Source organism: Myotis yumanensis, unplaced genomic scaffold (genome assembly GCF_028538775.1).
Source record: "Myotis yumanensis isolate MYYU_CA2020_CCGP unplaced genomic scaffold, mMyoYum1.0.hap1 SCAF_2, whole genome shotgun sequence".
Lineage (NCBI taxonomy): Eukaryota > Metazoa > Chordata > Mammalia > Chiroptera > Vespertilionidae > Myotis > Myotis yumanensis.
In genome coordinates, this window is record NW_027223753.1 from 25481712 (window position 1) to 25497064 (window position 15353).

The 15353-nt window shown below is 48.1% G+C and overlaps 1 pseudogene; it reads left to right on the forward strand.

Moving 5' to 3' along the window:
* The first annotated feature begins 6267 nt into the window (after window positions 1–6267).
* On the forward strand, window positions 6268–10397 carry LOC139002371 (protein O-linked-mannose beta-1,4-N-acetylglucosaminyltransferase 2-like; annotated as a pseudogene).
* Window positions 10398–15353: the final 4956 nt, after the last annotated feature.

Here is a 15353-nt window from a genome sequence, read left to right on the forward strand (position 1 = left end):
AATGGTAGGAGGGGGATCATGTTTGGCCTTATAGCTATGGTAAGATATTTGAATTTTGTTTTAAATGTGATAGGATGTCTTCGGGCAGTTTTAAACAGAGATGGGATTGAAATTTCGAAGAGGTCACTGGCTGCTGTGGGGAGAACAGGCTGACGTGGGGACAGGCAGGAATAGAAGCAGGGAGATCAGGTCGGAGACTACTGCAATGGTCCAGGCAAGAAATGACCACGGCGGAAACTGAAGTGATGGTAGAACCCATGGCAGGAGGTGGGTGCTCTGGAATACACTTTTGAAGCAGAGTCTGCAGGACTTACGAATGGATTAGATGTGAGAGAAGAAAAATGTAAGTGAAGATAACTCTAGTGTTTGCCGTGAGCCTCAAGGCGGATGGTGAGTGACCGCATGCACCATGTTACTAAGATAAAAAAAAAGAGAGTATGAGGGGAACACATTGGGAGGAGAGAGGAATAAAACAAGAGTGTTACTGAGGACCTGCTGAGCATGAGAGGCCTGTAGACATCGTAGAGGAGGGGTCGAACAACACATCGGATGTGTTAAGTCTGGGGTTCCGAGGGGAGATTGGGCTGGAGATACTCCTTTTATGGTCAACGGCATAGCTAGCATGAGCCTAGAGAACTTCACCCACATAGGGAATGGATAGAGAAGGAAAGGACCTATGCCAATATTCTGAAGTAGATCAGAGAGAGGATGAGGAGGAGGAGGAAAGGAGGGAGGAGGAGAAAGAGGAGAGAGAGATTGAGAAGTGGTCAGGAAAGTAGGAGAACAATAAGGAAAAAGAAACTTTTTCAACGAGGGAGTGATCACTTCTGCTTCCGGCCAAGCTGAGTTACAGAGACCAGGTACACTCACACCTTAAACAACTAGAAAACCAACGTATTGTTTTATGATGACAATTTTCAGGCACTGTTCAAAAAGCAGGACAGCATCCCTGAGAGAAGGGAAGTAGGCAAGGCCAACCATTCAATTGCACCAGCTCACCATTTAGAGGAAGTTTCCAGGCTTTAACAAAAGGAGTAAAAACCAAACAGAACCTAGCAGTCTGATGGGGTTGAGAAGTCAGAGATGGAAGTTCAGGGAGGCCTGGTGGCTAGAATTTGCAAGGCAGAGTACCAGAAAGGAGGGACCTACACGGCGAATTTCAGAGAGCTGCAGAGTTGCCCCCTCAAGTCTGTGGCTGAGTGCTGATCTGCATATACATACGCAAAACCTACCCAAAGATGGAGGAGAACCGTCAGAAAAAAAAGAAGCAGAACAATTCCAAGAGCACACACAGGACTGGGAGTAGACCTTGCAACACATGGGGCTTTGCCTTAGAATTGGTGCAAAATTATGCCTTGGCCAAAAATTGCTTTCCACCTGCCATAAAAAAATCCAACACTATTTAAATAAAAACAATTCAACCCCACAAGCAACAATGTATAATTAATAATATCCACTATCTAATTTAAAAAAAAAAAACTACCAGGCATGCAAAGAAATAGGGACATTTTATTCTCCATAACAAGAAGAAAAATCAATCAGTAGAAACAGACCCAGAGATGGTGGGACTAGCTGACAAAGACAATAAAACAGCTATTATAAATATACCCCATCTTTTTTAATATGGTAAAGAAAAACATGACCACAATAAGAAGAAAAAGTAGAAGATACAAAATAGAAAAAATAGAAGACACAGAAATGCATGCAAATTCTAGAGATTAAAAAATAAAATGTATAAAATGAAAAAAATACTGGATAGGATTGCCAGGAGGTATGACACTGCAAAAGAAAAGATCGGTGGCCTTGAAAAGATAGCAATAGAAACGATTGCAGTAATAGAAGCATCACAGCGGATCCACAGCTACAGCTGAGCACATCAGCCAACTCTACTCACAGTGGTTCTTTATATATATATATATATATATATATATATATATATATATATATATATATTTCGTTCAGAGAGGAAGGGAGAGGGAGAGAGATAGAAATATCAATGATGAGAGAGACTCATTGATCAGCTGCCTCCTGCACACCCACATTGGGGGGTCAGACCTGCAATCCGGGCATGTGCCCTGACCAGGAATTGAACTATGACCTCCTGGTTCATAGGTTGACATTCAACCACTGAGCCACACCGGCCAGGGAGTTCTTTTGAAGGAAAAGCTGAGTAGCCCACCATCACATGGCTGACTTCATCATAAAGAAGCTTTGTTCTAGGAGTAAGGCATTAAGGAGTCAAAGGATTATGAGTCTGAAATATGAGTAAAGTAGAAGAATGTAGGTCAAAACTAAGCTATTACAATTCAAATAAGAGCTAGAACACTTCTCTTATGGCATTGTTTGGTTTTATCAATTTATGGTTGATGAAAGTGAATTTAATTTTTTTTTATTTATCTAAAGTGGTTTATGAAGAGCCTGCTGAAGTATGTTCCTGAAGTTGATTGTGAAGTCCAAGATGCCAATGAAAATGTAGGCCCACACAGTGGCTGAGATTAGGAGGGGGGAAATCTGCACCCAGTGTAGCTCATAGTACGCACACATCGCTCCAAGCTTCCAGGAACTCACTATGGGTCCTGAGGAGCTGACTTTATGGTCAAGAGCCAGTCAAGATAAAAAAAAGAAAGAAAGCCCTGACCAGTTTGGCTCAGTGGCTAGAGCGTCGGCCTGTGGACTGAAAGGTCCCAGGTTCGATTCTGGTCAAGGGCATGTACCTTGGTTGCGGGCACATCCCCAGTAGCGGGTGTGCAGGAGGCAGCTGATGGATGTTTCTCTCTCATGGATGTTTCTAACTCTCTATCCCCTCCCTTCCTCTCTGTAAAAAATCAATAAAACATATTTAAAAAAGAAAGAAAGAAAGGAAGGAAGGAAGGAAGGAAGGAAGGAAGGAAGGAAGGAAGGAAGGAAGAAAGGAAGGAAGGAAGGAAGGAAGGAAGGAAGGAAGGAAGGAAGGAAGGAAGGAAAGAAAGAAAGAAAGAAAGAAAGAAAGAAAGAAAGAAAAGAAAGAAAGAAAGAAAGAAAGAAAAAGAAAGAAGGAAGGAAGGAAGGAAGGAAGGAAGGAAAGAAAGAAAGAAAGAAAGAAAGAAAGAAAAGAAAGAAAGAAAGAAAGAAAGAAAGAAAGAAAGAAAGAAAGAAAGAAAGGAAGAAAGAAAGAAAGAAAGAAAGAAAGAAAGAAAGGAAGAAAGAAAGAAAGAAAGAAAGAAAGAAAGAAAGAAAGAAAGAAAGAAAGAAAGAAAGAAAGAAAAAGAAAAAACAGCAGCAGCTGATTCTTCAGGGATAAAAACAAATGCAGGTCTAAAAATTGAAATATGGAGTAAATATCAAATATGAAGATGAGTGAGAAGGGGCAGCCCCAGAAGAAGGCATCTGTCTGGTGTAGAAAGACATGGTCTAAGTCTTTGAATTGTCAGCCACCAGAAGGTGCACAACGCTGTTTGCTGAATGAATTAGTGCATGTGCAGGAAGGCAACCACCACTCTCCACACACACATTTGACAGAACAAAAAAGAAGTCACCCCCAGTCAATGACACCAAGAACAATATCCAAAGACCCAGAGCCAAGAAGCCAGTGTTTGGAGGCAGAAGAGGTCAACAGTGAACTGGAAGCCACTCAAGGGGCTGTGGACGGGAGAGTAGGAAGTCACCGAGGCTCTGGGGGCAGCAGAAGGGCCCAGCAACATGAGGTACCCCATAAACCCTCAAACAACACTAGGGGAAGGACTGGGAATAAACCTGTGATGGGGTCTGAGTCAGGAAGACTTTGTTTTGTAATTATTCTAGGGGGCCGCTCTCATCCCAGGCCAATGGGACCAGAATCTTGCTTAGCCCACATTGATGCATTATTCTCACAACAGCAGGGAACCAGTAATCATCCCACGGAGGAAGGCGAGGTGAACGGGCAGAGGCATGTTGTGGAGGGCACAAGAATTTCCCAAAGGGGGGCATGGCCAGCAGGGACTCAATGGGGGAGGGGGGGGCAGTAATGAATGCTGGAGGAACAGAGGAAGAGGCATTAGATTAGAGCCTTATTTCCCGGGGAGGGGAAGTGGTAAGGATAAAGGATTTAGAATTCCTATCCGAGGGCCTGGATTCAAATTCCAGGACCCTCAGTCCTAGCTGTGTGTGCAAGCTATTTAACCCCTCTGACTCTCAGTTTTCTTGTCTGTGAAATGGGGCACAAATATCACACTTACTCAAAAGCAGTTAGTGGTTATCAAATGCGATAGTGCTGGGGCAGGAAATTCATAGGCCCATCCCCGTGCTTCTCCCCCCCACCATGCCCAGCCCAGAACTGTGTGCCCCCCTGTGCTCAGACTGTGTTGCTGGAAAACCGGACTCTGATTCAGCCTCAGAAGGGAGCTGGTTTGAGGTCTGCATTCTCACACACCGGCCAAGGGCAGAAGCCAAAGCCAGCATCTCTCCAGAACAGGTTTTCTCCTCAGAGGCATCTCGTTCCCTCTCCGTGCAATACAAGCAAACAGACCATGTGTTCCCCACGCCAACTGCAAGACTGGCAAAGCGGGCGTGAGATTAATGGCTTTCCTGTGCAACAAAGGCCTTCCTGCAAAGCAGCAGAATTCAATATGCAAACCCCGCCACCCAGGCCTCAGACCCCATCCTCCTGGCTGAGTGGACAGCGGCAGCTCGAACCCCATAATGTATGCGCACATCCGGCTGCTGGGCCCAAGTTATTATTCATTAGGGTTTTCTATTATCCGGTGATAAATGACGCCCCCAGGCTGGCTTGGCCCCCAGAATGCTTATTACGGCTCACTTAAGTAGGCGTTGATTTAGCTTAAATCGGTTGTTCTGTTCAGCCCAGACATGGGCCTGCCCCAGCTCTGCCTCGAAAACTCCCTTCACGGGAGCTTAATTGAATTCTAACTACTCGTGGCCTCCTATTAGGGAGGGGGTGGGGTAGAGGCCCAAGCCCCGGTGGTCTCAACAACCCTATGTAATCCTAATTTGATAAGGGTCTTCCCTTTGACTCCAGACAATAAATTTTGACCAGCAACTCCAATTAGGACAGCAAGAATTTCCTGGATAGACTCGGCTCGCAAGGAAATGATGAAATCTCAGGTAGAAGCCGTCCTTGGGGTGTCACTGTGACTGTCCCCTAAGTCCTGCCCCTGCATGAGGCCACTCAGGCCATGGTGTCTATGAGCTGCCCAGATCCATCCACCAAATTGTTTGTTAAAGTGACAGAACCAGCCCTGGCTGTTCATTAGGGATCCAGCGCAGTTGGGTGTCCCCGCAAAGAGAATGATCACCCTAGAGCAGTGGTTCTCAACCTTCTGGCCCTTTAAATACAGTTCCCCATGTTGTGACCCAACCATAAAATTATTTTCATTGCTACTTCATAACTGTAATGTTGCTACTGTTATGAATCGTAATGTAAATATCTGATATGCAGGGATGGTCTTAGGCGACCCCTGTGAAAGGGTTGTTCGACCGCCAAAGGGGTCGCGACCCACAGGTTGAAAACCGCTGCCCTAGAGACATATGGCTACGGCATCTAGGGCCACCACCACTCGTTCAAGCAGCAGAGATTCGAGGAGCACACCATGTGGGCCAGGTGCTGGTCTAGGCACTAGGCACGCAACAGTGAACAAACCAGTTCCCTCTCCCATCATGGAGTTCACATTCTAGAGGTTTATTTATGTATTGTTGGTTATGTGCCAGACATTAAGAACTTCACCCATACTACCATACTTGTCACCACACCTTGTACTGTTTTTCCTGTTTCAGAGAGAAAGAAACTGAGGCCTGGAAACATTTATTGATATGTCCAAGGTCATTTATGTGATAAGAGGTCAATAAGCGATGGAGCTGAATTCGAACCCAAGCCTATAACCACAGTTCTGTACTTTCCCCTGTCTGTGTTGTTATATGTTATTACACCATTGTATTTGCCCAGCACATTAGAGGTTACTGTGTGCTTCTCACATTCATTCATAATCCCCACCACACCTCCTGTCACCATCTATAGATGCAGGGGGTAAGAGCAGGGGCTGGTGATCAGATGGACCGAGATTAGACCCCTTGCTCTGGTTGATCTTTTCCGAGCCTCCAGTTCCTTGACTTTAAAATGGGTGATAATAATAGTACCACCCCAGAGGCTGTGAGCACTAAATTGGAACTTGTGTGCATAGCACTTAGCACAGTACCTTGTGTATGGGAAGCTGCGGTCTTGAGTCCTTGGCAGGAAGGAGGCAACGCCCAGGAGATCAACGGTTCCTGGTGGAGAACAAGAAAACTGTCTTCAATATGGAGACAGGTCAGGAGGGTATCAGGAGGAAACAGACCAAAATCCTGAGTAGCTAGCAATGTTTGCGAAAGAGAATTCTGCAGGGACAGAGTCTGAGGCACAGAACTTCAAGGGCGTAAGAAGTCTTTGGGGCTATTTTGTGTCATCTGCTACCATAGTAAAGTTTCTTTCTCCCTTAGTAGAGTTCTTTTTTAAAAAACCCACCTATATCAGCAGGGGAAACCAAGGGCAGAGATGTTCATTAAATAGTAATAGTGGCAGTAATAATAATAATGGCACTCATCGATCACTAAGAATGTGCCGGATCTACACTCCGCGCTTGGTACAACCTCAACTCATTTAACTTCACCACAACCCTCTGAGGCAGGTAGCATCCTTATCATCCATTTTGCAGAAAAAGAAACTGACGCTCAAATTGCAGGAATTGGACCAAATAATTTAGCAACAATTAGTAAGTAGCTAACACAGGATTCAAACCTGGCTGTGTTTAAGTCCAAAGCCCGCCTTCTTACCTTCTGCGTTTACCTTCCCTCAGAGGGAGCACAGCCCTCCCACCCCCCGGAGGAATTCTGAGGCAGTTTTATAAGCTGCTTCCTTCACTTTCTCAACCTCCCTAAGAGCCCTGAGCTGAGGAAGACCTGAAAATGGCTAAAAGTCAGAAACATCCAACACCTTGAAGGTGGTCAAACGTCACAGAGCCATTTTCAACTAACTGAGCAAATAATAAAAACGTTCCAAGCCATCAATCGCCCTGAGTGTCGTCTCCCAGCTTCCGTTTTTGTTGTTGGCTTTTTCTTTTAATTAAACATGGAGATGCTGTGGCTGGTTTTCTCCCTCCCTGACCTTCTGAACTTGCTGCTAAGCTCTCGTCCAGAACGGGTGGGGAGACATAGCAACTGCAGAAGCTGGATGCTCCGGAGGGAAGGGTGGTCCAGGGTGCTTTCGTTACCCAAAAAGCTAGGTCATCTCTCAGGGCGCAGCACCTTCAGGGCCCTGGGGTCAGTCCCTTGTGGGCAGTTTTCCAGTAACAGGACACACACAGGTGTCCACCCCCTCACACCCCGGGGCCGTGTCAGCCCCGCCTCATCGATCCAAGGCTGGAGAATGTCTTCCTTAGACAAGGTCACCTTTGGCTGCTAACACGACTCAGCTATGGAATTATTCATCAGCTTTTAAAAAAATACATCATTTTCGTCATAAAAAATAATATAACTTATGTTACAGAAGAATTGAAAAATAGAAAGAAAAGGAACAAAAATAAGCCATAATTCATTCACCCTGCCACCACCACCATTAGCATTCTTGATGTGTTTCCTGACGCCTAAGCGCCAAGTTTTACCTCGTTGTAACCATGGTGCTCTCACAATTATGTAGCCAATTTTCGGGGCCTAATTTTACACCCTAAGACATTTTTTCATATCATACGTACTCTCCATAACTGTCATTTTAATGACTGTTAACACTTCATGAGGCTGTGACATCATTTACTTGGCTATTCTATTGATGAACATGTCACTATCATAAGTAATGCTGCAATGAACATCTTTGTATTTATTGTTTCCTTCCCTGGTCTTTGGGATTCTTTCCTTAGGAAAACCTTTCGATATTAATGCAGTAACTGGGTCAAAAGGAATGACCAGTTTTTTGACTCAGCATTAATGCCACAAGCATAAGAAAATATCTTATTCACTGCAACATTTTCAACATCGATGTTATCTTTTTTCTCACTTAATAGGTTAATTTTTTTAAAAAAAAAAAGATTACATCTTTGTTGTTTTCATTTGCTTTGGGGGGAGGGTGTGTCCTGGAGAAGGGTACCAGTATCTTGTCGTTTTTAAGAATTAAGAGTTTTTTAACGGACTGCCGCGCTGGGCTTGCCAGTAGAGCCAGCGCGCACGGTCACCGGCGACCGGAGGTGGCGCGGCCTGCGCTCCCTGCCTGGACCTCCCTGGCTCGGAGCTGGCACCAGGTTCAGCCAAAGCTGTGGCCTCAGAAAGCACTCCTGGGCTGCAGTGTCTTCAGCCCCGCGGAGCCCCAGCCGCCGGCTATTGCCAGGCAGTGCTAGGGGTGCCCACGGGGATGGGAAAAGCCCGCCAGGCCTGTGGCACTTACCAGGGGCCATCATCTCACTAGGCCCCGAGGTGGCAGCGTGAGGATGCAGCTTTCGGCCGTGCCCCGCGCCTGCTGGTGTCGGTGCTGGAGCAGTCGGTGGAAGCACCTGCGGCTGCGCGAACCTGGACCTGCGGTTCTGGAGGAGGAGCCTGCCCGGGCGACAGGCTCCGGGGCAGCCTGGGCTCTGAGGATCCACGACCCCCGAAAGCTCTGCAGAGCCTGGTGGAGGGCGGCGCGCACCTGGTGTGCACAGGGCGCGCGTACACCGACCGCATCTGCCGCTTCAAGTGACTCTGCTGCTTCATGGAGGCCGAGGAGCTCATCTTTTTCCGCGGCAACTCGTCGGTCCTGCCGCGCAGCCTGGGCTCCGGCGCTTCCAGCCAGCCCTGCTCGACCTGTGCACCGCGGCCATCCCCCCCCCCCCCCCCCCCCCCCCCCCCCCGCCCCGGGACTTCATCCTCATGGAGCTGCCGGCCGCCGCCCTGGCTTCCTGCCCAAGCCCGGGTTCCTACCAGACGGACACTGCCCTGATCGCCAACCACTTCAACCCCGACAACCTCATGCACTTCCACGGCGACCTGCTGCCCCTCGTCTACACCCTGCGCCAGTTCCCCGGCCTGACCCACGAGGCTGACTCTCCTGCATGGAGGGCTGGGGCGAGGGCGTGCCCTTCGACCTCTGCAAGCTCCTCAGTCCAAACAGCCGCTCCTGCGGGCCCAGCTGAAGACCCTGGGCGGCTGCTGTGCTTCTCCCAGGTGTTCGTGGGCCCCTCCAAGATCACCACCTGATACCAATATGGCCCAAACGCCAAATTCCTGGTCTCGGGCCATAAGATCCAGCAGTTTGCAGGGTTCATGATGGAAAAGCTAAATGTGAGCCACACAGGGGGCCCGCTAGGCTAGTCGTCCATTCTGGTCTTCAGTCGCACCCAGAACAGACTCATCCTGAACAAGGAGAGCTGCTGCTGGCCCAGGAGTTCCAGGTGATGACGGTGAGGGTGTCCCTGGAGGACCACGCCTTTGCACATGTCGTGGGGCTGGTCAGCAAAGCCTCCATGCTGGTCAGCATGCACAGGCCGGCTGGTCACCGCCTTCTTCCTGCCCCGTGGGGCCACCGTGGCTGAGCTCTTCCCCTATGCCGTCAGTCCTGACCACTACACCCCCTATAAAACGCTGGCCACAGTGCCTGGCGTGGACCTCCACTACGTCACCTGGCGGAACGCAGTGCCAGGGAACATGGTCACGCACCCTGAGGGGCCTTGGGATGAGGGGGACATCGCCCACCTAAACCAGGCAGAGCAGGCCCCTATCCTGCAGAGCCAGGAGGTCCGATGGCATCTCTGTTGCCGGGACCCGAGTGGCTGTTCCGAATCTACCAGGACACCAAGGTGGACATCCCATCCCTCATTCAAACCATACAGTGCGTGGTGAAGGGCCGGCCAGGGCCGCCGAAGCAGAAGTGAACAGTCGGCCTCTACCCAGGCAAGGTGTGGGAGGCACGGTGCCAGGCGTTGGTGCAGGGCGCCTCCGAGGCCCACCTCACTGTCTCCTGTCAGATCCCATGGAACCTCAAGTACCTGAAGGTGCGGGAGGTGAGGTATGCGGTGTGGCTCCAGGAGCAGGGGGAGAGCACCTCTGTGCCTTACATCCTGGCCCTGCAGAACCACACCTTCCCCGAGAACATCAAGCCCTTCACTACCTACCTGGTGTAGATCCACAGCATCTTCAACAAGCTCCTCCTGGGACCCTTTGCAGGTGTGCTGTGGCAACACGGAGCGAGTGTGCCGAGGCCAGGCCTCCGAGGGTGGCCCCTCCAGCTCAGTGTCCCTGGGCCCGCTAACCCCCATGGTGGCTTCTGGGAATTGTGTGTGTATTTATTGAGCAGGCCTGCCCCGGGCCTGTGCCCCATGTCTTCTGACTGCATCTGGGGCGTGGGGTTCGCAGCACTCCTCTGTGCCCTGTTGCGGTGGGACACCCCCAGCCCCTTCTCCCTCCTGAGCATCCATACCCCTGGATAAGGTCCTTGGGGGAGGAGGAGAAGGAGGTAAGGATCCCAAGGAACCTGTTTGGCTGAGTGATCATGCTGTTCCTTATCGAATCTTTCTGGTTGGTACCCAGGTTTCTGGAAACGGCAAGTAATCAATCATGGTGGTTTGGGCAAGTGATTCATCAGCTTCCATCACCATAAAATTCACCTGTAGTCCAATAAAGGTGTGTTTAATCATTCATTAAATGATTATAAACAAACAAACAAAAAGAATTAAGAGTTTTGGCCTTTAAAAAAAAATGGGGCCCTAGTAGGTTTGGCTCAGTGGATAGAGCATCGGACTACAGACTGAAGGGTCCTGGGTTCAATTCCAGTCAAGGGCACATGCCTGTGTTGCAGGCTTGATCCCCAGTAAGGGGCATGCAGGAGGCAGCCAATCAATGATTCCTTCTCATCACTGATGTTTCTATCTCTCTCTCCCTCTCTCTCTGAAATCAATAAAAATATTTTTTTTAAAATGGGGAAAAAAGGAGACTCGTGTAATACTTAAAGCCAAGCATGTCAAACTCACTAGGCAAGGCATGTGGCCCATTGACCACAAGTTTGACATGCTTGCATTGCCTCCCATGAAGGCTAAATACAGAATATATAGACCCTCTACTTAAAACTCTTCAATATCTTTTCATTGTCCACAGAACAACATCTAAACTCTCTACCTAGCCTGCGGGGTTCTTCATGAGATGGCCCCAGCTGACCCCAGCTTCATCTTCCCACACCTTCCTCACCCAAAGTCACACTGGCCTTCTTTCAGCTTCTTGAGCAAGCCTTCTTCTCTCAAGAGCTTTGGGCATGCTCTTCTCTCTGCCTCAAAGCTTTTTCTCCCAAACACCCTCAACTGCTCAGAAACACACACACACACACACCATCTCTTAGTCTCCTTCAGATCTCAACCTCCCTAGAATGCCTTCAACACTGGGCCTTAAAATCAATGTGCACCTTGAAAGTGGTTGTGTTTCATTCCCTGGCCCCTCCAAAAAGTATTCTTATTAAGTCAATAGTGCATGTTATCATCAATGGTGTGTTTTAGATTTTTTAAACTACAGTAATTATTGAATGAATGAAACACCAGCCCTCTGCTCCTTGCCCTGCAGCCCATTTTTCTCCAATTCTGAGACAGGTCCACTCACTCCCTTGTTCCCGAACTATCTTGTCTGTACCCTCTCCCTGCTCTGGCTTCTATTGTAATCACTTGATCCACAGCCACCCTCAGAAAACTCCAGACAGGACAGCCTTCTTTACAAAGTAGTGTGGCCTACCATTCACCATGCAGCACCTGAGACCCCATCCATTCAAAGTTTCCGATACCTTGACCGAGGTGAGAGTCTCTGATCTCTGACAATCTCAGCAGCCAAACATACTGGTGGAGTTTCCTGCAGAAGAACCTAGTTTTGGTTTGTTTGTTGTTGTTTTTTTCAGTGTTCTAGACTGAATTATTATAGCCAGAGGGAGCCATTCATCAGCTCTGACACTGCAGGAAGCTTCCTAGGCAAACAGCTTTATTGCTGTGAGAGATTAACCCAGACTGTAGTAATTTGTAACAAAGATAAGAAAATTGCACTGGTCTCTTAGAAATAAATCTGAATTCCAGTGTGGACAAAGGGGACTTCAACTTGAAATCTGCTATTTCAGATATAATCAGATTTATAACAGCCCCTGACGAGTATAAAAAGCCAAGTGCAGCTTTTGATGGAGGTGTCATTTCAGGACCCACCATTATGAAATCAATTTAGCTGGTATTCCTAATGGGCCACCAGCCTGAGCCCCACCTACTTCTATGAAAGATTGTTTGGCCTATTTGAGAATCATTCTCTCATGCATCTGCCTTCACAAGATGAGATGTCAGGCATGGGGCGGCCAATGGGGGAGGGGACCTGCCTCTAACCAGCTGTAAGATCTTGATGGACCAGAAGATGATAACAGAGGCCCCTCCCGAAACGTTGTGAGGAACAAATAAGATAAGAATGCGAAAGTGGAATACAGATGTTGGTTATTAATGAGAGTCTGTTAACCTAATAGATACTCAGGGTTGAGCTCTTACAACTGCACTGGGCAAGGATTTAACTTCACCAGCTTGGCCTCGTTTAATCCTCCCAATAATCACACAAAGAGGGCACTGAAAGTATCTCCATTTACAAATGAAGAGAGTGAAAGCCAGAGAAGTCATGGAACCTACCCAAGGTCACTCACCCAGCTGGTAAGTGGCATGACATGGCTGTGAACACCTGCTCCTGGCCACCCCGCAGTGCTTTCCACTAGGCCAGTGATGGCGAACCTTTTGAGCTCGGCGTGTCAGCATTTTGAAAAACCCTAACTTAACTCTGGTGCCGTGTCACATATAGAAATTTTTTTATATTGGCAACCATAGTAAACAAAGACTTATATTTTTGATATTTATTTTATATATTTAAATGCCATTTAACAAAGAAAAATCAACCAAAAATATGAGTTCGCTTGTCACCTCTGACACGCGTGTCATAGGTTTGCCATCACTGCACTAGGCAGCAGTCTCTGTGTTAGCTACAGATAGAACAGTGAGGTTCTTGTGATGCCAGACCTGCAGAGCTCACAGCCTGGCTGTGTGTAACACACACCCGCAGACAAGTGCCTTTACTACATTAATAATAAGTCATGCTCATGACCTGCTGGCATGTTCTAGGAGCTTTATATAAATCTGATTTGTCACTTCCATGACCAGAGGGGCAGGTGCACACTATCATTACCCCACTGTATGGAAAAGGAAACAGGCTGAGTGAGGTTAAAGGACTTGCCTGAAATCATCCACTGGTAGGGAGTGGAGCCAGTGACTTAACCTGGGCTACATTCTTCCTTTTCTGCTGTAGGAGGAGATGCTACAACAGAGAAATGCTGGAGGAACCATGGGAATCTGGGCTTCAAAGGGGACCAAAGCCCATGCACACAGATGAGGCCATGCATATATGGGGCAGTGAGGCCCTGGGCTGGTGGGCGGGCTGGAGGGAGTCAATGGGGGGGGGAAAGGGGACATATGTAATATTTTCAACAATACAGAGTTATTTAAATTTTTAAAAGGACATTTTAAAAGGGGGAGGGGGGCAAAAATTTCCCCAGAAGTACCTCTTGAGTTGGATGTTGAAATAGGAGCAGGAGTTTGTCCAGCAAACAAAGAGGAAACCCAAGCAAAATCTCAGATCGCCCTGCGACCCTGAAGGACCCAGCCCACACTGTGCGGGGTGCAGTCCCCCTTGTCCAGCTGTGTGGCACAGCGGGAGGACAGTTAGCTGCACTGAGCTGGCTGTTGGCAGGTTCATCTAAAGGACAGGGACTCGACTACCCATCTCTGCACACCGAAGGCCCACCCAGGCCCGGCCCAGAGTGAGCACTCAGTACCCATTTAGTGGGCTTGAACAGAGTCCATACTAACTTGGACCTAGAGGAGCTCTTGAACATGAGGTCATCCAAGGTCCTCATTGCACAGATAGCAAACTGAGACCCAACAAAGCAAAGAATGATGGGTGGGGGGCTTTAAAATGCCATATGTCATGGGTGCAGAGGGCCCCGGGGTGAAGGGGGCAGGAAGTAGAGTGGAGTCAAGGAACTAGCCCTCAGTGTGAGATGGGTCTAGTTAAGGTAATGACTGAGTTAAGGTAATGACTGAGGACAGGAACTGTTAAGAGGCCACACAGGACAGAAGTTGTCACCAGATGAACCTCAGATTGACTTGGGGTTCTGCTTCCCTCTGGCTATATAAGTTTGGGCAGATTCACCTCTCAGAGCCTGAGTTTCCATATTTGGAAAAGTGAGCTAATAGCATGCATTGTGAAGATTAAGGGAAATGATGCAAATAAAGAAATCAACACAGTGCCAGGCACATGGTTAGGGCTTAATAAATAGAACTGATTACTAGGGTCCCAGTCACACCTTTTTTGCCAGCCCTAATCAGTAGCCTATTGAGCTGAATCCCCTCCCACTCCGCCTCCTTTTCCTGCCTGTCAGAGCCTCTCCCAGGAACTCAGAAGTTCTGCAAAATTGGTGAGACTCAGTGGTGACTCAGCCCCACTGAGATGGCCTAAAGTGCCATCTTAAGTGAGAGAGGAAGAAGATGTGGATTGATCTGAGTTTGCTTTCACCAACAGGTGTGGGCAGAAGACCTGTCTGGAAAGTGACCTCAGCCTGCATCCCGGCCCTCCCTTCATCCATCCACTGAAAAGGTAACCCCACTGAGAAGTGGACCCCTCTTTATGTCCTCAACACCTACAGGGTCTCTGAAAAACAAGAATACAAGTTCCAGGATTTTGTAGTATGGCACGGGGCGGTGGGGGGGGCGGGGCGCGGGGTGTCATTTTAGAAATTTATACAACAAAAGTTCCCAAGAATGCATCCAATGCAGAGGTGAGCAAAGCTGAGTGATTTTTGTTGGTGGCAAAAACGGCACCAGAACATTACTGGCAATTAGACCTCAGTTCAGCAACCTCGGTACTTAAGTTCTGGCTAAGAAAGAATTCAGAACCAAGACTCAAATACAAGCAAATGTTTACTAGTATTTAGAAAGTCAGAGAGGGAGAAGTGAGCTGTAGAAGAAGTGAGCCAGCTGGGGCAAAAGAAAGGCCCTTGGAGCTTAGGAGAAAGTGGGAGGCAAGGAAAACTCACCTGGGAGAAGGGGGCGGGGAGAGGCATTAGGCCTTTTAAGGGTGGGAATTTTAGGGGCGGTCCCAGGGAAGATCTCAATAGAACATTCATCAGCTTTCCAGAGGGGTCCTTTCAGGGTGGTGGTCTCTACCGATTGGTTGGCACCAGGCAAACCTCATAGGCAATTAGACAGACAGACATGAGCAGAGCAAGGACGAATGGTACAGAAGGTCACAAGGGGGTCAGTAGCCTTTGCTGATGTCAGCCATGGCACCACTTGTCTGGTGTTGCTGTTTTTCTGGACCTGGAGCTGAAACACAAC